The 21690-nt window shown below is 42.5% G+C and overlaps 1 protein-coding gene across 3 annotated transcripts in view; it reads left to right on the top strand.

Moving 5' to 3' along the window:
- Positions 1–3424: 3424 nt before the first annotated feature.
- Positions 3425–21690, top strand: part of LOC129707191 (engulfment and cell motility protein 2) — a 129158-nt gene continuing 110892 nt past the window's right edge. For all 3 annotated transcript variants that reach the window (XM_055652011.1, XM_055652009.1, XM_055652010.1), the window contains exon 1: positions 3425–3571. The gene's annotated coding sequence lies outside the window, so the exon portion shown is untranslated. The remainder of the gene's footprint in view (positions 3572–21690) is intronic.

The following is a 21690-nucleotide window of genomic DNA, read 5'->3' as shown; positions in this document are numbered from 1 at the left end:
CAACTACCTGACTGGATGACCACAATATGTCAGGCTACAGAACCGTGTCTCGGACATGGTAGTGAGCAACACAGAGGCCCCACACCGAACGGTCCTCTCTCCCTTCCTGTGTACCATCTACACCTCGGACTTCAGATATAACTCCGCCTCCTGCTACCTGCAGAGGTTTTCAGATGACTGCAATTGTGGGCTGCATCAGTGAGGGAAGAGAAGCTGAATACAGAGGTGTAGGCAACAACTTTTTTGAGTGGTGTGGGCTGAACCACCTGCAGCATCACACCGACAAGACTATGGAGTTGGTGGTGGACTTTAGGAGGAGAGGAACACCCCTGTCCTGTTTCCATCCATGGTGTGGATGTGCAGTTTACCAGGGAGTACAAATACCTGGGAGTGTACCTGGTCAGTAAACTGGTCCAAGAACGTTGAGGCCCTGTAGAAGAAGGGACAGAGCCTCCTGTACTTTATGAAAAGGCTCCACTCCTTCAACGTCTGCAGTGAGATGCTGCAGATGTTCTACCAATCAGTGGTAGCCAGTGGCATCTTCTTCACTGGCGTATGCTGAGGCAGCAGGGCGAAGGCTGCGGACACCAATGGGATCAACAAACTCATCAGGAAGGCTGGCTCTGTCCTGGAGGCAGAGTTGGATTCATGGGAGATGGTCTTGGAGGGGAAGATGCTCCTCAAACTGTAGAGCATCCTGGACAATACAGCTCATCCCCTTCATGACGTCACTGGTCAACCTGAGGAGTACCTTCAGCAACAGACTGGTTCTACCAAGATGCAGCACAGATCCTTCTTCCCTGTGGCTATCAAACTTCACAACTCCTCCCCCTGTCGTGGGGTAGACGGAGACTGAATCCCTCCCCCCCCCCCACCCCCACCTCCTCAATCTTTGCACATCTCCAAAGCCTTTCCACTCATCACTTTAATTTCATGTTTCATGTATTTTGTATTTTTTATGGCTGTTGGCAAATTCATTTCCCTCCTGGGATAAATAAATTCTATCGTATCAAGATAGGGGCCAGATGTGCAGGAAGACGGAAGAAATTCTTCACCCAGGATAATATATCTTTGGAATACTGCATAAAGAGAACAGTGGAATCTCAAAGAGAATAAAATATTTTGGAGTTATATGGAACACATGAAATGGGGGTAATATACGAATGTGGTCTAAAAGTCAGTTAATGGATAGAGAGCATATAGCAGGTAAAAATCTTGAGTACTACAGTAATTCATGTTTGAGTCCCAACTGTTCACATCCATTACAATGATGATGGAAGAGATTAAAAATAATATTTCCAGCATTGTTATTGATATGAAATTGAGTGTGAACGTAAGCTCCCCAGTGTCCTGGAGTTCAGTTCGCACTGTCCCTCCCCTCAAATGGAACAAGGATAGATGTAATAAAAAGGAGCTTCAGATGCTGGTTTACACCAAAGATAGACAAAATGTTGAAGTAAATCAGCGGGATGGGTAACATCTCTGGAGAAAATGGATAGGTGACGTTTCTGACAGGAGTGTGAATGGTCCTGATCCAAAACGTCACAGATCCATTTTCCCCAGAGATGCTACCTAATCCGCAGAGTTATTCCAGCATTTTGTGTCTTTGGAACCAGAGTCCAACGTGCTTTCACCCCACCTGCTTCCGCATCCAACACACCATTCTCTAGTTTCCACCACATTCAAATGATCCCACCACCTGTCACATCTTTCCCTCCCTACCCCTTTCCGCATTCCAAAGAGACCACTCTCTCCACAACTTCTTGGTTCTCCTTGGTTTACTAATCCCTTCCTACCCAATCACCCCCTCCCCAGGCATTTTCCCCTGTAATTGAAGGAGATGTAATGCCCTGCACCTTTCTCTCTCACTTCCATCCAGGAGCCCAGCAGCCCTTTCTGGTCAAACAGGCTCACCTGCACTTCTTCCAAACTCACCCATTGCATTTGGCCTCTTTTATATCAGCGAGACCAAACATAGACGACCGCTTCACCACACATGTGCTCCGTCTGCTGAAGCTCCCATTTGCTATACATTTTAACTCTCGTTCCCATACTGACCTTTCTGGAATTGGCATGCTCCATGGCCAGAGTGAGGGCACGCCCCTCTCTTTCAACCACCCCCTAATACCCACACATTACTCCCAACATCTCCCATCTCTCACCTTGCTCATTTCCCTTCTTAATATGCTCCGTTCCCATCCCCAGGTCTCAGCAAGGCCCCTACCAGCCTCACCCCGGTCACCTCCTCTTCTCCCACCTCCTATCAGGCAAGAAGTACAGAAGTTTGAAAATGCATTCCCCAGATTCAGGGACAGATTCTTCCCAGTTCTTACGGTCCTCTTCAGCTAGAGTGCGGTACTGGTCTCCCATCCACCTCATCGGAAACCGTTGGACTATCATTAATCGGACTTTATCTTGCACTAAAATATGTCCCTTTCTTTATCTTTGATCTGTGCACTGTGGAAGGCTTGTTTGTATTCATGTTTTATCTTTTCTTTGACTAGATACCACGCAAACAAATGCTCTTCACTGTACACATGACAGTAATAAACTAGACTAAATATATTTGCCTTTTATCCCCCCCCCCCCCAACCCCCTCCCATCCCTATTTCCTCCCCTCTCATCCACTCCCGTCCACCTGCCCCCCCCCCCCCCCCCCCCTATTTCCTTCATCCACTCCCGTCCACCTGCCCCCCCCCCCCCCCCCCCCCCCCATATGCTTCCACCTGGCTTAACATTTCACTTTTCTTTTCTCCTTTTCACCTCTAGCTTTTGTCACTTACTCTATTCATCTTCAATCACCTCAGCCCTTCTCACCTTATGTACCTATCACTTAAGATAGACACAAAAAGCTGGAGGAACTCAGCGGGACAGGCAGCATCTCTGGAGAGAAGGAAAGGGTGACGTTTCGGGTAGAGACCCTTCTTCATACACTTGCCAGGCGTTGCCCCACACCCACCTCTCTTTTCCAGATTTCTCCCCACTACCCCATCAGCCTGAAGAAAGGTCTGGAGCTGAAACGGCGTGCAGCCGCCCTTCCACAGATGCTGCTCAACCCGCTGAATTCCCCCAGCACTTTGCCTTTCCCTGAAGATGCCAACATCTGCAGTTTCCTGCGTCTCTATTTCTAATCACCGCATGTAGTGGTGTGCACCATTTAAACACCGTCTCAATTTGCAAATAATACGTGTTTTAAAAACGCTAATTCGCCATAAGATCTTTAGAATGAATCACCCATTCACAATATGCAGAAATATCCGATGACCATAATAACTTCCGCAACGCTCGGATTCGCTTTAATTAATGTTTACATAAAACGTCGCCAAGCACGCCTTGTAGCTAAAATGAGTGATGGACGGTTGGGCCAATGGATTTGCAAGTTGCCTGTATTTTATGTTATTGGCAAAGCCCCGTTTGGCCGGTTGCACCAACGGGACGGGTTGCTTCCTAGCTGGTCCTGCCCTTCACACAGAGAGACGAGCCGGCGGTGCGGTGTATCGAATAGTGTGGCTGAGGCAGAACTGGGAAGAGGACGTCGGGTTTGCTGAAGGAGACTGCAGCCTGAGCTCAGGTAAAACGCAACAGAGGCTGAACCTTGTTTCTGGGCATTAATGGAGGATATCTCTCCTAGTCCTACTGCCCCCTACCTCACCCATTCTATCTGCACCCCCATCCTCCGCATTGCAACTGGCTCATTAAGGTAACACTTCATCGGTATGATGAGGTTGCAAAGTGGCTTTAATGTATTTACCAGGAACTCTTTTACCAAAAATATATCTGGACAGTTACTTCAAACAGATAAAATGCGTCCCGATAGTGTTTGGTGCTGTATTGGAGAAAGTTTTTGAATATCAAAAATAATAAATTGCATCCAAGGAAAAGAGCGAACAGGATGGCCTTGAGGTTGAGCTATTAACACAAAGGCAATGCATAATTATTATTCGGGTGAATTATTATTTAATTAGACGAGAGCAGAGTGCGTGCCTGTAGATTTAATCACAATGTGGACAGGAGAATTATTCACACCTTCAAGAGGGAGTCAGAATCTGTCTCACAACCATATGGAGATGGTGATGCTGGAAAATCACATCATCAGCACTCGGATGCAACATATTTAAATATGCTCAAGTGAAGCTGAAGTAGCAGGAGGGTGCTAATTTGTACAGATGTAATTCAATTGGTTAGGCTACACTTGTATATTTTTTTCTCAAATTGTGTGTAGAGACCGTTTCAAAAGATTAATTTGAAAGTACAACTGTTCAAATTGAATTGTGTTGTATTTCTAGAAAAACCTTATGAGCTGAGTCCTGCTACAATGTAGTGTGAAAAATGTTTAGTTTTTTTTTATAAATATATTCAAATTGTGATCTGGAGCTATGGAAATCCTTGATTATTTCTATTATTCTGCTAGTAGATGGTTTTGATGTAACCAACTATCCTCAATGAAGGATCTGTAGGACGGTTTTGGCATGAATGTCAGTTGCATACATTCTACTTCATTGGCAGTTCAGCTTCACTGTAAGGATGTGGCTTGCTTTTTGGGGAGGGAGAAAGGTTGCTTCTGATCCATCTGTGAAACTTCACATTAGGCAATTGGGTAAGCTTTCACTTTTCCCCCATGTGCAATGTTTCCTTTAAGTAATTTGAAATATTAATCAGTTTTCCTCAATGTACAGCAGGTAAAGGAAGATAGGGAAGCTGAAGTGCCAGGAGGGTGATAACTTGTACAGATGTAATTCAATTAGTTAAGCTACACTTGGAATATTGTACGCAGTTCTGGTTGCTACACCATAGAAAGCATGTGGAAGCACTAGAAAGATTGAAGATGTTCACCAGAATGTTGGACACAAAAGGCTGGTGTAACTCAGCGGGACAGGCAGCGTCACTGGAGAGAAGGAATGGGTGAAGTTTTGGGCCGAGACCCTTCTTCAGACTGAAAGTCACGGGAAAGGGAAATAAGAGATATATAGACGATGATGTAGAGAGGTATAGAACAAATGAATGAAAGATATGCAAAAAAGTACCATTGATAACGGAAACAGGGCATTTGCCGTTTGCTAGGTGAAGTCCAGTTTGGCTTCACCAGAATGTTACCTGGAATGGAAGGTTTTAGTTACAAAGAGAGATTGGGTAGACTGTGATTGTTCTTGATGGAGCAAAAAAAGGCTGAGCAGTGACCAGATGGAGGTTTGTGAAAGTATAAAGGGCGTACATACAATAGATGTGTCACAGACTTTTTCCAAGGATAGGAGAGTCTAAAACTACAGGACATAGATTTAAGGTGAAAGGGAAAACATTTAAAGGAGATCTGAGAAGCAAGTTTTTCACACAGGGTGCTGGGGATATGGAATGAGCAGTCAAAGGAGATGGTAGAACCAGATACAAGTGCAGTATTTTAAAAACAATTGGACAGGTGTATATATAGGGAAGGAATATAATTTTTTTTTTCTGCCTTGGATCATGGGATTAGTGTAGCTGCCTATCTCGGTCGTCATGGCTATGTCGGGCTAAAGGAACCGTTTCTGTACACTGACTCTATGAGTCTCTAATTCCATGTTTAAAGTAATGCAGTCTGTTTCAGTTGATTATTACAGTTATGTGAGGATGTTTGTGCTATCCTTTCAGGAGACCTAACTGCTGTGGTAAAAGATGTAATTACATTCTGCAAGTGTGCATTGATATTTTCCATTGTGGCTATGCACAGAGGGATTGGCAAAGCAAATGGAGCATGCAGCCAAAAGATTTTTAATGTTTCCAAAATTAAGGGACATATACAGAGTAGCATAAAGTGTGAATGAGAGATAACTTAAATTAGGAAGTGGTAATATCAAATGTGAACTTCGGAATGTCAAGAGAAGCCTGAATGTTTGCAAAGTAGAAATAATTAGAGTTGGTGTGGCACTCCATGATTTCAACGTCATGGAATCCAAAGGAGAGAATGCTGTGCTGGGAGATATGATCTGTAGCTCGGGAATTTAGTTAATTCTGAGTGGCACAGACGAATAGCAGTGATGGGAAAAGAGGAAAACTATTGTTACCAAGAGAGAAAATTATGTAGGAGGATATTTAGAACATGTTAGAAAGTTGAGCAAGGATGCAGCAGGACATAGATCAGGTGGAGTGGTGTAAGATGTAATTTAATCCAGACAAGTGAGGTGACATTCTGGTCAGACATAGGGAGGTGATATTTTGGGAGGTGACATTCTAGTTCAGACATGGTGTAAACGGCAGAAATCTTGGGAGCATTGATGTGCAGAGAAACCTTGGGATGCAAGTGCATAGGGTCCTGAAAGTGGCAATGCAGGTGGATGGAGCAGTGAAAAAGGCATTTGATACGTTTTCCTTTGTAAGCCTCGACCTTGAGCAGGCACGGAACTCACTATCAAAATATGGAGGGGACAGGGGGGACACAATTTTTTGGCAGCCAGGCGTGCATGCGCACACACACACGCACATGTGCGTGGCTTCGGAGGCTCAATCCAGCGCTAACTGCAGCTTACTGACGGGACACCGGCGCTGCTTCTCCGCGCTGGCCATATTTCCCGCAAGCCCAGGCAGGTTAACCTGGCGGGACAGGCAGAGTTGAGCTGTGTTTAGCGCTGCCTCTCTGCGCTGGCTGTGTGCCTGGGGGTACAGCTCGCGCCTGACTCCCAACCTCTCTGGGCACCCATGGGGGGGGGGGGGCTCTGGGTGGGGACTGGACAGCGTCGGAGACCCGGGCGGGATCGATCCTGGCTGCGGATGAGGCGCAGGTCTGTGCCACGTCGCCCTCCTCCAATCACCGCACTCTATCTCCCCCCCCCCCCCCCCCCCCCCCACCCCACTCCTCCCCCACCTCCAATCATTGCGCTGAATCATCATGTCCCGCTCCCCATTGCCTGCTGACTGACGTCTCTCACGTCCAATCTGCGCCCTCGATCAGCCGTCCTACCTCCACTTTCTCGCGGAAAGCGGAGATTTTAAAATCCGGATTACAAAAACTTGAATAGTATAATATATAAGAAGAACCCAATTATTCACAATATAATAAGAATTTGGAAGCAAATAAAAGTATCCTTGTGCCTCAATAATTTATCAGTACTAACTCCACTATTGAACTACCCCGCATTCAAACCTTCTCTTATCGACAACACATATCAACAATGGGATAGACTGGGGACCCATGAAGGGGGGGGGGGGGGTGACTTTATGAAGAAATATACACATAGATTTCAAACTATATTTTTAGATCCTTTAGAAGAAGCAATGAATTAAGGCTGATTCACAAAAATTAATATCATACTTTTATAATAATATATTAAATAGAGAATCACCCTCAACAGAAGCATTAAGGGAAGATTGGGAACAAGAGTTAATGATAAAGATCTCGAAGGATAGATGGGATGAATACACATAACTGTTCTATTAATGCAAGACATAATTTAATTCAATTCAAATTATTACATAGACTATATTATTCAAAAAAACGAGGTTGAATAAATTTTATCCAAACGTCTCTCCCAGATGCGATAAATGTTTGTTTCAAATCGCTAATCACACTCATTTGCTGGATGTCTCAAAGTTGAATAAATTTTGGAGTGATATATTTACAAAGATTTTCAAGTCAAGAATAGAACCTAAAACGGAATGGATTATATTTGGAATAATAGGAGAAGATACCAATTTAAATAAAGATCAAAATGTTTTTTTTTAATTATGGGTTAATAATTGGAAAGAAATTGATACTTAAATTTGGAAAAATACCCCCCCAACTGTTAAAATGTGGATTAGGAATATGATGGACATAGCACCCTTGAAGAAATGAGACTCCGACTAATAGATAAATATGACCAATTCTTAAAGAGTTGGTCTCCTTTCATCGACTTTTTGGATCATGTGATGCAGCGGCGCTGATTTCATCATGACCGGATAGAGTTACATCCCGATACGCCTTGAAAAATTCTCTTTTAAGGGGCGACGTTTCTACTTTCCACTCTCTCTCTCCTTTTTTTTTTTTTTTTTGTATACACACTTCACGTTTTTCTACAGTCTATTTTCCACTTTTTCCCTTTCATTGTTTCTTCCTTCTTATAACATAAAAAAGAGGTTGTACATAGAATGGATTACGGTATTAATAGTTGGCACCTACTGTTTTGTGCTGTATTATTATAAAATAAAAAAAAAAAAAAAACTTTGGGGGGGGGGGGGGGGGGGGGGGGATGTCCCGCACCTCTCAAAACATGGGGGGGGTCATATCCCCTCTGGCCCACCCGGGTTTTCCGTCCCTGACCTTGAGTGAGAAGAGTCACAACATTCCATTGCAGTGGTACAAATGTTGCGTACGTAGTATTGTGTACAGTTCTGGTAGCCACACTACAGGACGGATGTGGTAGGAATAAAGCAAATGCAAAAGAGATTCACCAGGATGTCGCCTTGAATGCATGGGTATACTTATAAGAGAGATTGGATCGACTGGCTTTATTCTCACTGGAACGTAGGAGGTTTATAGAATTGCGTGGCATGGATGGATTAATATTCAATCTTTTACTTGGGGCAGGAAAATCTAGAACTAGAGGCCACGGGATAATTTAAAGGAGATCTGAGTTTTGCCACACTCTGTGATGAATATATGCAACGGGCTGCTGTGAAGGTAGCTACTGCTAAGTTTAAAATGTGTTTGGACTGGCACTTGAACAAAACAGTCATAGGCAGATGTCCCTAATGCAGGAAAATAGATTGTTCTCAAAGTTGGCATGGATGAGGTGGGTGAAAAGGGCATGTTTCTGTCAATACGTTTCTGATTTTATGATCTACAAGAAAGCGTGTTCCTTTATTCGTCTCCTTGGCAAGAAATGATCGAGGAAGAATCGGTGCTTGGCAATTATTTCACTTATTTTTGCTGTGCTAAACCACCATTTCATTTATTGCTGACATCTATGTGGAACATCCACAAGAATAAACCCGAGAACTGGCATTAGGGTAGTTTCATTGAGCAACGTGCTCTCAAGAAGGAACTGTGCAGTCACTGACAGAATTAGACTCTGCTGAGTGCACCTTCTGACAATTTGCTCCACCCCATCTAAGAAGGGCTTGATGGCAGCCAGACACAAAGGGGAGTTGCCAAGGTTGCGAGAGAAGCTGAATGGGATGGGGGGGGGGGGGGGGGGGGGGGGGGGGGGGGGGAGAGAGAGAGAGAGAGAGACCCCCTCAGATTTTTGAAAGAGACTTGCACATTTTTATCAATGAGTTGAATGACTCGATGTCCTGTGGGCAGGGAGGCCAAAGGGCTTGTCAGAATCTAGTTGAACCTTGCTTCCTTAGCTTTAGTTACCTCCTGCAAAGCACAAACACACATCCCACTGCCACAAGAGATGCTGGGGTGAGCACAGAACAGTTGCATCAAGCTATTTCTGTAACTAGATCGGGGACTAATTTGGTGAGGTGGGCCCACAACACGGCATGTATTGGATAATATTACGCGTGCTTTGTGCATGAGTGCATTGTATTGTGGTGGGAAGATTGGTCACAGGGTTTCATTTACAGAACATGATTTTGAAGGCTCCTTTTGAGAAGTGCCTTTCTATTCACGGACTTGCAGGGCCGAGATGGCCTGTTTCCGTGCTGTAATTGTTATTCTGGAGGTACATTATCCTGTGCCAATAATTCTTGTCTGTTGAGGTGGATGCTGAGGCTGTGAATGCTGAGTTGGGAAGTTCGAGGCGAGCCTTGTGACTCTCTGCCTGTAAATGTTTGCTTGCTTCTGACACCAGTTGCTGTCTTTGGTTGGCCAGATTGTAGCACACCATGATAAAATCTCAACCTGGTTAGCCTATGCGGCAGGCTGTCCCTGTATTGAAGAAGGTGACAGCATCTCATTTTTAGAAGATTGTTAGCATTTGTACAGTAGTTCTAGTGATTATGTGGCTCTATATTAGGTCTGTGAATTGATGCTTGAATCCAGAAAAGCAGGGAACTGCCAATTACCCCAGGATCCAGCACTCTGAGTAGCACTGGCCACTGAAAATGTCTGCGTGGAATGTGGAATGGTGCAGCACAGGAACATGTCTGTGCTGTCTACGATGCCAATCTAAACTAAACCCATCTGCCTGCATGTGGTCCATTTTCCTCTATTCGTCCCTGCCCATGTGATTGTATAATTGTCTATTAAAATTTCCCATTGTATCTCTTCCACCACCCCCTTGGCAGCATGTTCCAGGCACCTACTTATATAAACAACAAAAAAAGTTGCCTTGCAGATCTCATTTTAAATGTCTCCCATTCACCTTAAATCTACATTCTCTGGTATTTGACATCCTACCTTTGATTATCCATCCTGTCGATGCCCCTCATAATTTTACATACTTCTATCGGGTCATCCCTCTGACGCTCCATAGAAACCAATCCAAATTTGTCCAACTCTCCTTTCAGCTAATATACTCCACTCCACTCTAGGCTTCAACCTGGTGAAACTCTTCTGCCTTCTTCTAAAACCTCCACATCCTTGCAATAGTATGGCAACCGGAACTATACACAATACTTCAAATGTGCCTAACTAATTCAGTCTGAAAAAGGGTCTCAAGCAGAAACATCACCCATTCATTCTCTCCAGAGATGCTGCCTGTCTCGCTGAGTTACTCCAGCATTTTGTGCCTATCTTTGTGCCTAACTAAAGTTTCATACAGCTGCAGCATGACTTTCCATGTATTATACACTAAGCTCTGACTGATGAAAGCAAGAAGACCAATTCCATTTTCAGAGAACTGTGGACTTGAATCATAAGATCCCTCTGCACGTCAATGTTCAAAGGTCCTGCCATTTATTGTACACTTGCATTTGACCTCTTCTAAATGCAACACCGCACTCTTATCTAGATTAAACTTCAACTGATGCACATCTCGTTGTTTTCCCAGAAAGGTAACATTGACCCTAAGAAAACCTAAGGAGGCTAAGGAAATATGTTTGGGTTATTAATGGCTGATTGTTAATATTTCTCAGTGTCTGAGATATCACAAGTTCCTCACTAAAATTAAATTAGATGAGCGCTTTCTTTGCAAACAAAGTCTTCTTTGAGTAGTAAGCAGCAGATTGGGAGATGTGACATCCTGGTAAACTCCTGTGATAATGAAATTGAGTGTCAATGTAATTTTAACCAACGTGATATTGTTAATAAGGGTTATAGAATTAAAGTGATAAGATGTTACAATGTCTTTCCATCTTAATCAATGATGATTTTAACGGAACATACTTTAGAAGTTTAATGATCTACATGCATGTTCTTTTGCCAATATCTCGGATACAAGATTCATATTTGATGGCTTTATAGCAAGGTGAGGAGATGCGTCTAGCATGTCCATCTACCATTGTTGGCATGCTATTTGTATGTACAGGAAGTTATGAGCCAACAACATTCCGAGTTTCCTCTACAATCAATGTGTGTACATACAGTAACTTCTAAAGGGTCACATTGAGCAATTTAGCGAGCCTGGCCCTGGTTAATTCTAGATCTGCTACAACCTAGACATGCTACAAGTTGTAGCACTACAGTTACTGCCATGCTAGACACTCACCAACTCACCAATTCAGTATTGACTCGATAGAATATCTCTCCCCCCCCCCCCCCCCCCCCCCTTCTAAATTTTCATCTTGCCTCCTTCCATGGTGGAACTTCCTGGTGTCTTCTGATATTTTTCCCAAATGTCCATTTTCTTTCTTTTAAAAGTGTCTTTTGCTGGGTATTGTATTGTGCTGATATACCACAAGGGGAACCCAAGATTTCTATCCTTGGCTTATGACCATACACACTAATTTCCGAAGATAGACACAAAGCTGGAGTAATGGCGGGGCAGGCAGCATCTCTGGAGAAAAGGAATGGGTGACGTTTCGGGTCGAGACCCTTCTTCAGACTCTGCTGTCCTGGTGTGAACAGCTGAATCCCTGCTTAAGAATCCTTTACAATGGAAGTGAATGGTTCTTTGGAGCTCCTTATTTGGCTAAGACTTTCTGGAATTCAATGTAAAAATGTTAATGAGACTTCAAGGGCATTGCATGCTATTTGGCTTGGAAGGTTTCGTGAATGATGTCATTGAATCTGAAGGCAGAGCTTTTATTTTCATTGTTCTTTGTTATCATTGAGGGTATGAATGCCTTTTTTTCACTTCCCAGTTTCACTAGAGCTATGTCTAGTAAAGAGCTATGTAAGTAACTGATGAGTGGCAGGCTCTCTAATCTGCTTCTGGATCTCTGCCAGTCTCACTATTGAATGGATAGATGAGAGGAAATAAGTAATTGCCTGAGGATGACTGTTTCTATTCCCCATCTCCTCGCCCCTTTTGTAGAGTTCGAACACCAGGGCCTGTGTCCTGCTCTTGCTGTTGTGGAGCAGGATGCTCTATACAGTTTTTTAAAAAAAAAATTATTGCTGCACATTTTCACTTTTTACTCTACCCTGTATTTGTGCTGCAAGCTCTGTTGTATCTTCATTAATGCAATTATTGGTTTTGCTTGCTAAGTACAAACAAGGAATTTTATAAGGCCACCACCTCCAATTGTTGGCAAGTTTTGAGAAATTTCAGTCTCACTGGATAGCCATTACATTTTTTTTCTTTACGATTTTGGACTTCCACTTAAAGAGGTTGAAGCTATTTTAATGAAACATCTGCTTGGACGGCGATATTAACCCTTTACCGTTACCCCAGAGCCAGGGATGATATTGATTTTTTTATTGCTCTTTGAGTAAATGGAATATTTCACTCCATTCCTATCCAGGGTGTTTAGAAGTCTCAGAAAAGATATAGCACAAACTGAGTAAAAAGTAATGCATGTTTCAAAACGGGTAGTATTTATTTATTTTTGATTGAAAACTACAACATGGAAACAGGCCCTTTGCCCACTGAGTCACCCAAGCCATTGGTCACTCCTTCACACTAGTTCCTATGTTATCCCATTAGCATCCTCTCCTTACATAGCAGAGACAATTTTCGGAGGCCAATTGGTATGTTTTGAGATGTGGGAAGAATTTAGAGCATCTAGAATAAACCTACAAGGTCACAGGGTGAATGTATAAACCTCACACAGCACCCGAGGTCAGGATCGACCCCATGTATCTGGCGCTGTGATGAGTTTGTATTTGTTCCATCATTGGAGATTGAAGAACTTGATGATGAGAAAAAGAGGAAGGTCGTCATTTTAAAATCTTTTAAGTACAATGAGAGAGTTAGTAGACTTTTCTGCATGCTGATTATGTTTGGAGTGTGGAGTGTGTTACCAATGTGATCAGTGGTCCAGTGATCAACTGAAGATCATCAGTTCAAGTCTCAACCAAAATCCAGCCTGAGGTTGATTTGAGTTCTCTGCTGGCTTTTAGACGAGACATTAAAACAAGGTTGCCTTGTTGGATGACCATTTAAAAACTCCCATGAACCTTCAAAAAACAGTAGGGGATTTATTTTGGAGTACTGACCAATATTTAGTCATCAATCATCATCAAAATAACAATACTCGTTATGTAGTTACTGTTTGTGGGACTTTAATATGCAAATTGATTTATTTTTGCTACAGTGTAATAGTGACTACACTTCATTCACTGTAAAGTGCTTTGGGCTGTTGCATTGATGTGAAAGACACTATAAATCTATCTTAAGTGAATCATTATTTCAAGACAATGCGTAAGTAGCATGCCAATGGAACCTGTTTGAATTTCTGTAAACATCCAGAATAGATCAATTTAATTATGTGTTTTTGTGATATTGTTAATGCATTTAAAACAATTATTAGGTGATCTAAATTGGTGCTCATTGCTAGTAATTAAAAGTAGTCCAATCTGTATCTGGTCAGGGTTATTCCGGAGGATGAAGTATAGTTGTGGTCCGTTGCAGGTCTGGATTGTGAGAAGGGTTTCGGCCCGAAATGTTGCCTATCTCCTTCGCTCCATAGATGCTGCTACACCCGCTAAGTTTCTCCAGCATTTTTGTCTACCTGTATCTGGTCATGTCACTTAAGGGCCTGCCCCACTTAGGCTATTTTTTCGGAGACTAGGGTGTCGCCACATGGTGCCGCCTGTATGGTTGTGAGTAGTTTCCACAATCACCCAAAGAGTCGTAACGTCTTTCTAGTCGCTGCTGGATTTTCAACATGTTGAAAAATGTTCGGAGACTATTGACGACAGTGGCTTTGACACCAATGAGAGTAGCTTGTATCCCCTGACGTAGTTGCTGTCGTAGTTATCGTCAGGTTAACGTAGGTTGTCGCCGGTGCTGACTTTGGCTTTTTTTGTTGTTAAAGTAATGATTCTATTTCAAATTTTATGTCGAAGGTGGGGGGTGGGGGGGGGTGTCCAGTCGCCGGTTTTCCCGCGACCTGCTACGACTATGACAGTTGCCCGCAGTTGCCTTAAAATAGCCTGTTAAAGGACAGGGCCTTTAGGATGAGTTCCCTTCATCACATTAAAGAATGACCCACTGATCATTGTCAGTTTGCTTTTTATTTTCAGTGTTGAGTTTGATTTCAGTGACTGTTACATGGGCAGAAGAAGGTCATTTTTCTAGTCTTTGTCTTACATTCAGAGTGTCACGGGTAAAACTGCAATCTTTTTCTGACATGTAGCTGCTTTTCTTTGGTCTGATTTTGCTTCTGAAGAAGCTTGGATATGTTACTCAGCAATCGGTTCTCTATAAATACAATGAACTGTTGTCATTGACTAAGCAACTCTTCCTGGACATCGCATCAAAGGGATGAAAATCTAACCTTGTAGGGTCGTAGAGTAATACAGTATCCACTTGATCTGCAATATGAATGTTGAATGGGAAAGTAATGATCTTGGGATCAGCATTGCAGATGAAAACAGGAAGGTTATGCTAAAATCTACTGAGTTGGTAAGAAATGGAGTCTGAAGGATTCTCGAAATGTTGCTGAGATGGTATAAAAATGCTGCAATTTGGCATATTTAAAACTACTGCAACTCATTTCTGTATTAGAAGTCTCCAGATTTAAACAATGCTAGTAAACCCAACTGCCTTGTGGTCTGGCTTCAACATTTACAGTTTTGAGGGATGGGAAGTCTGTTTGGAATTGCATCCTTAATTTTTTAGTCGGAGACTATGACTGTGAAATAGTCTGACACGTTGATTGCACATTGTGCTCATTCATTATATTGATACTGTCTATTAATTTAATCTAATCATATCAAATTTTCATCCTAGATTCTCCATAAAGATTCCAGGATTGAAAAGTTGAAAAGACGGGAATGATTGAATAATTGTGTCTTTTATTCCCTTGAAGGTAGACGATTAGGGGATGATTTGATAGCTGTGTTCAAAATTAAAATATTATTTAGGCAAATTAATTTGGGTTCACTATGGGAATCCAGAAATAGAGAGTTTATTAAAAGTAGAAATAGGCTATTCAGGAGTGATATTAAAGAAGCTCTATTCAAAAGATAGTAGAAATCTGGAACTCTGTTGGCGTGAAACACTGAACAATGGTGAACAGAAGCCATCAATACTGAGAGTGCTGGGTTGGCAGTTGTCCACTGTTTTATAGATAGGGCAAAAATGGAAGAAAAATAGAATTAGTGTTTTGATCAGCTATAATTGAATAATGCTTCAGACTTGCATTACTGCGGTTCTTGTTAAAGATCTTTGACCTCTTTAGTCTAGGATCACATTTTGTGATTGTCAATTTGCTACTGTGCCACGATGGCACAGTGGCAAAGTTGCTACGTTACAGTGCCAGCAACCTGGGTTCGATCCTGACTACGGGTGCTGTCTGCATGAGTTTGTACATTCTACATGTGAAAACTCCCTGTGTTTTCTCTGCGTGTCCGGTTTCCGTGCTCCAAAGAAGTACAGGTTTGTAGTTTAGTTGGCTTGGGTAAAATTGTAAATTGTCCCTAGTGTGTAGTACTAGTGCTAATTTACAGGGTGACTGCTGGTCAGCACGGACCCGGTGGGCCAATGGGCCTGTTTCCATGCTGCATCTCTAAACTAAATGACTTGAATTTCAGTATACAGTTATATCCAACATTGAAGAATAAGTATATTAGGGCAATTTCACCTCATTTTTTTAAGGTAAGCATCCATTGTTATTTTCCTTAAATGGAAATAAAATTTTATCCTTAGCATGTATAAAACTTGAAGTTGATAGTTGTTTGCACTAATCTTCAATGGGAATTTTCCAAAATGTAGAGTAAAAGCAATGTTCTCTACTTCATCTCTTTTGGGTGGCCCACATCTATGTTGCAAGATATCATAAACATCTTTTCCTGGCATTGTCATAAAGGCAAGGGGTTGTTGGATTGATTGAAATATGTAATAAATTACAGGGCTGCCAACATTGGGTGAGAGTTTGGAGTGAGAAATTGCGAGAGACCAAGTCCCCTCTCCCCCCCCCCCCCCCCCCCCCCCCCCCCCCCCCCCCCCCCCCCCCCCCCCTCCCATTGGTGTGGAGCTTTTGCATTTTTCAGCTTGAAATTGTGAAATCTGGTGCATACTGTAGTGAGTCTTTTAACTTACACTTGAATGCAATATTTCCTTGTTATGAAACATGCTAGTTACTTTGCCAAATAAGTCATCAATTGGTTGAACACAATTTCTCATCCATAAAATTATATTCACTCGGCTGTGTAAGTATTCTGTTACCATTTCCTTCATTTTCCTAAAAAACTGTCCTGAAGTCATTTGCACCCTCAATATTTTCAGTAATTTGCTGTCTTCCTCTCAGCTGGGACTTTTCTGAAATGCAAGGTCCAATAACTATATATTTAAGCAATAATATTCTATTTAATGTGATCTTGAGAGTACATAATATTTGATGTGATATTCATAACACAACAATGATAAAAAGATCTTTGTTTTGATTGCACCTACCAACATGCATATATTATTATATTACAGTTAATTTGTACCGAGGGCAAATTTTTGGTCCAATGCTCCCCATTCCCAATAACTTTTAGATTGAAGTGATTGAAATCCAAGTGAAGTTTAAATGGCATCAGAAAAATGAAACCTCCGGTGGTTGGTTAGTTGGAGTCAGTATCAGCACAATTACTATATTAAACTTTGAATCTTCAGATATGCTGGTTCAAGCTAAAACTAAAGACAATGAATAACCTCCTCACACATTCCCCTGCGTCTGTCACTCCTTTAAAATATGCCCCTTCTTTGAACAATGTCTTAAACATCACAACTGAATCATTTTCCATCTGATTACACTCCTTGAGGATGTTCATCTATGTGTTCAATTAATAAAACAATGAGATTGGGAACATTTCTATTCAACCTGTCCAGGGAATGTGTGGGGGTGGGAGGGGGGGGGCTAGAAATACTCAGTGAGGTAAACAAACACAATAGTTGAGTGGCAAATGACAATACTCCAGAACCAGGGGCCACAGTTTAAGAATAAGGAATAAGCCATTTAGAACGGAGACGAGGAAACACTTTTTCTCACAGAGAGTGGTGAGTCTGTGGAATTCTCTGCCTCAGAGGGCGGTGGAAGCAGGTTTTCTGGATGCTTTCAAGGGAGAGCTAGATGGGCCTCTTAAAAATAACGGAGTCAGGGGATATGGGGAGAAGGCAGGATCGGGGTACTGATTGGGGATGATAAGCCATGATCACATTGAATGGCGGTGCTGGCTCGAAGGGCCGAATGGCCTACTCCTTCACCTAATGTCTATTGTCTATTGTCTATAATAGTGCTACCTTCCCAATATTTAACTGAATGAAATAATGGGTTGTTGAGGCTGTATGTTGTGACAGACAGCCTGACACCTTGCATATCATTTTAATATTACTTATCCCATCCCCCCGGATATTCCAGAATAATAAATTAAGGTTTTGCAAACTAATTACAAATCAGGCTAATTACAAATCGATAACATTAGCCACATCTGAAACACGAAGCGCTGAACATTGAGATCCAGACATCACGGACAACCGGCCTCAGTTCCCCGCTCACATCTGGCAGTATTCTCCGTCTGAACCAAGCAGAGCGTTTTTGAAAGTGGGGAAGCTGAGTGATCACTGATCATTGGCCTTGGAGATACCCGGCGAGGGAGTGGAGTGGCTCAGTGGGGGGAGGATATGGGAGGGGGGGTGCCCCCCCCCCCCCCCCCACTCCCACAGTAGGGACTTTTGAAATTTGATGTATCAAAATCATGTTTTAGTGCATTGTAGAAGTATGATTTTAATGTTTTTTGTTTGAATTATTTTTAAGAGGTTACTGTTTAAGGGGTAACTTTTTCTACACAAAGTGTGGTGGGTGTATGGAACAAGCCGCCAGAGGAGGTAGTTGAGGCAGGGACTATCCCAACATTTGAGAAACAGTTAGACTGAAGCATGGATAGGCAGGCTTGGAGGTATATGGACCAAAAGCAGGTAGTGTAGCTGGGATATGTTGGCAGGTGTGGGCAAGTTGCGCCGAAGGGCCTGTTTTCACACTGTATCTCTCTATGACTACATTATACCTCCGCCATGCATGAATGCTTCAAAATCAAGTGGCCGAATTTCTTGCCATATACTCGAGCATAGAAAATAGGTGCAGGAATAGACCATTCGGCCCTTCGAGCCAGCACTGCCATTCAATATGATCATGGCTGTTCATCTAAAATCAGTACCTCTTTCCTGTTTTTTTTTTTTTCCCCATATCCATTGATTTTGCTAGCCCCAAGAGCTAAATGTAACTCTCTCTTGAAAACATCCAGTGAATTGGCCTCCACTGCCTTCTGTGGCAGAGAATTCCACATTCGCAACACTCTGGTTGAAGAAATTTTGTCCTCATCTCAGTCCTAAATGGCCTACCCCTTATTCTTAAACTGTGAGACCCCTGGTTCTGAACTTCCCCAACATCGGGAAATGTTTTCTTGCAGTTACAGTAAGTGGAAATCTAGCAGGCAAGCAGGATGCTTTCTCCAACCACCGCCATTTGAAGGCCACTATCTTCCACTGCTTCTACCTAGCGCTTGATACCTACTTCCAGCAGCCACTGGTTGTCCTCCAGGATGCACCGAGCCACAGCCTGGTCCAAGCCGGTCACCAGGGTGAATTTGGCACAGAGACTCTCACGGCAGCGGTGCAACACTTCCAACGAACGCCCGGGACTCTTGCGCTGAGGCTGCTCCATGTCCGGAGCTACAGCGAGCGTCTCACCAGCCCTGCAAATACTCTCCAGCCCCGGATCCCGTCTGCATCTGCCCCTGCCGCTCCATCCCTCCCTCCGCCCCGGCTCTCCAACACAGTTTATATTAGTTTTGAAATTCTCGTTGATCACAAAATTTCTCAGAATAGAGCATGAGAAATTCTGTGATCAGCGTGAGAGCGTGAGAATTTGGCGAGATGCGTGATTCTCACGCTCAAGGTGTTGGCAGCTCGGTAAATGAAACCACCCTTCTTCCCTCTGCTCAATTACAAGGGAGAGGTGAACGAGTTCCTTCATTGCAAAGGATGACAATGTTATTTGTATTTCCGGAGCACCTTTGTGAAATTAATTGAAATAGAAAATGTAGGAAATGCTGAGTAAGTCTGGCGGCATCTGTGGCTAGACAGTTAATGTTGACCTGAAATGTTAATTCTATTTCACTCTCCATAACTAAAACCTGATCTGATGAGTGTTCCTTGCATTTTCTGTTTGTATTTCAGATTTTGAACAACATTTTTGTTTGCTTTTCACCTTTCTGAAAGAGCTTTTGTTTTAGTATATTGAAGGCTGTATACTCTACTGAGTACTGTGTAATTATGAGTACTATTTTAAAAGTACATTTTTTGTAGATTAGACGGTGTAATGTGGCATCACTTTTTGGAAGACCACTGCAGTACCTCTTTGGTGTGAGGTAAAAAGGAACCAGAAACGGAACTCTTTACTCCATTAGGGAAACACTTCATTCAGTTCCCGTTTGGGAAGCGAATAGGATCCTATTCTATCCATCATATTCTATCCATATGATCCTATCCATCATAACTGAAAGTTGACACCAATGACAGTGCAACACTCCATGCTGAATGCACCAGTCTATACTGCTCAATTCTGTGAAAGCTTGAACGAAACCAACTGAACTGATACATGACTTAATTCTTGTTGTAACCAGGCGCAGGCACCAGCAAATTTCTATTGCTGTAGGTTTTAATTTATTTCCATCATAGTAAATAGTAAGGCTCCATCGCAATTGATTTGGCTTTTAGACATGATAAAATTGCATTACCAGCTAGAGTTAAAAAAATGTAGTAACTTTGAATATTGCTAAGAGTAGCTGTTATTACTAGCAGAAAAGATGATAACTAGAGAAATAGATTCAAAATGATTACCGAAAGATCCACGCAGCAGAATGCCAAATCTGGAAAACTCCTCTGAGAGGCTGGGAGAAAGTGTGTGGGGTAAATGAATAAAATGATTTAATAACTTTTAAAGGAAAATAGGATATTTACTTAAAGGATATAACTGCAGTGCTATGTTAAACTGCAGGAGAATGGTGCTGATTGAATAGCTCAGAGCCAGTATGACCACATGTCTCTTCTCTGCCCTGTAATGCCACCCCTAACTGTGCTGGATGTGATGGCTTTATCATTTCTCTTTCCTTTCTCCCTGCAATATCTGATGGACGTTCCATTTTAAATGACTTTTTTTTAAATACCGCATATTCCTGGAAATCCCTATATGAAAACGAGAGGTAGAAATGATCACTATTGGGTAGCTTCTGTGGTTCTGATGAAGTGTGTGACATGAAATGTTAACTTTGTTTCTCTTTTCCCCAGATGCCTGACCTGCAGTGTTTTGAATCATTTTTTAAATTCCATTTTGGTATTCATATTATGATAAATCTATGGAGTCTCAACTTAACATTGGTACATGAACACTTTAGTTACCTGTGGGCTGATGGAATTGAGAGATGAAAAGACAACATTGACCTAATCCAAATTCATCACATGGTCCTCCTAAGAACCTCCTTCACACCTGCTGCTCCATTCATTCTTCAATTCAAAATAGTTGACACAACTTCCAATTGTCCCTATAAGCTTTGTCCCTGACATCAGTTCGCAGTTGTATAAGAATTTAGTAATGTTTATATACTTGCAAGTTGTAACACTGAGTTACTTTAGGGAATAGGTTGGCAGAGGACTTCTTCACTGGCTTTGCATACTGTGTGGGTATGTAATGTGGCAGAATGGAGGTTGCTAATGAAAATGGAGAATGGTGAGAGTCCTCAGCAGATCAGGCATTAACCATGGAAAATGGAACTTAGTTTCATCAGAACCTCTATGTTGGCTCTGGTACTAATGGGAGCCATGTTGAATGGAGACTGTGATGCCATCTATGGGGGGGGGGGGGGGGGGGGGGGGGGGGGGGGGGGGGGGAGAGGATTGAAATTGAAAAGGATGATGTCTCAGACCAGCCAAACATGACGTCAACAGTCTGGAAATGAGCTGCTTGCTCATCTGGTCACCATAGAAACATGATGAGGCATGTGACTGCAGCAGCTCTGGGCATGGAGATGTCACTGAATGCCAGCAGCCTGTTGAAAAGCCGCTGGATTGGGGTGAGGGGGTGGAGATGGAAACGTGGATGGGTCTGATCTTGTTTCCTAGTGACAAAACCATGACTTTTTTTTAACCATTTCCCTCTTGAGTCATATTGGTTTATTATTGTCATGTGTACGGAGATACATCAAGAGTCAAGAGAGAGTGTTTTATTGTCATATGTCATATGTCCCAAAATAGAGCAATTAAA

The sequence above is a fragment of the Leucoraja erinacea genome, chromosome 21 (assembly GCF_028641065.1).
Source record: "Leucoraja erinacea ecotype New England chromosome 21, Leri_hhj_1, whole genome shotgun sequence".
Taxonomy (NCBI): Eukaryota; Metazoa; Chordata; class Chondrichthyes; order Rajiformes; family Rajidae; genus Leucoraja; species Leucoraja erinaceus.
The sequence above is the reverse complement of the archived record's forward strand: the minus strand, read 5'-3'. Positions and strand labels throughout refer to the sequence as shown.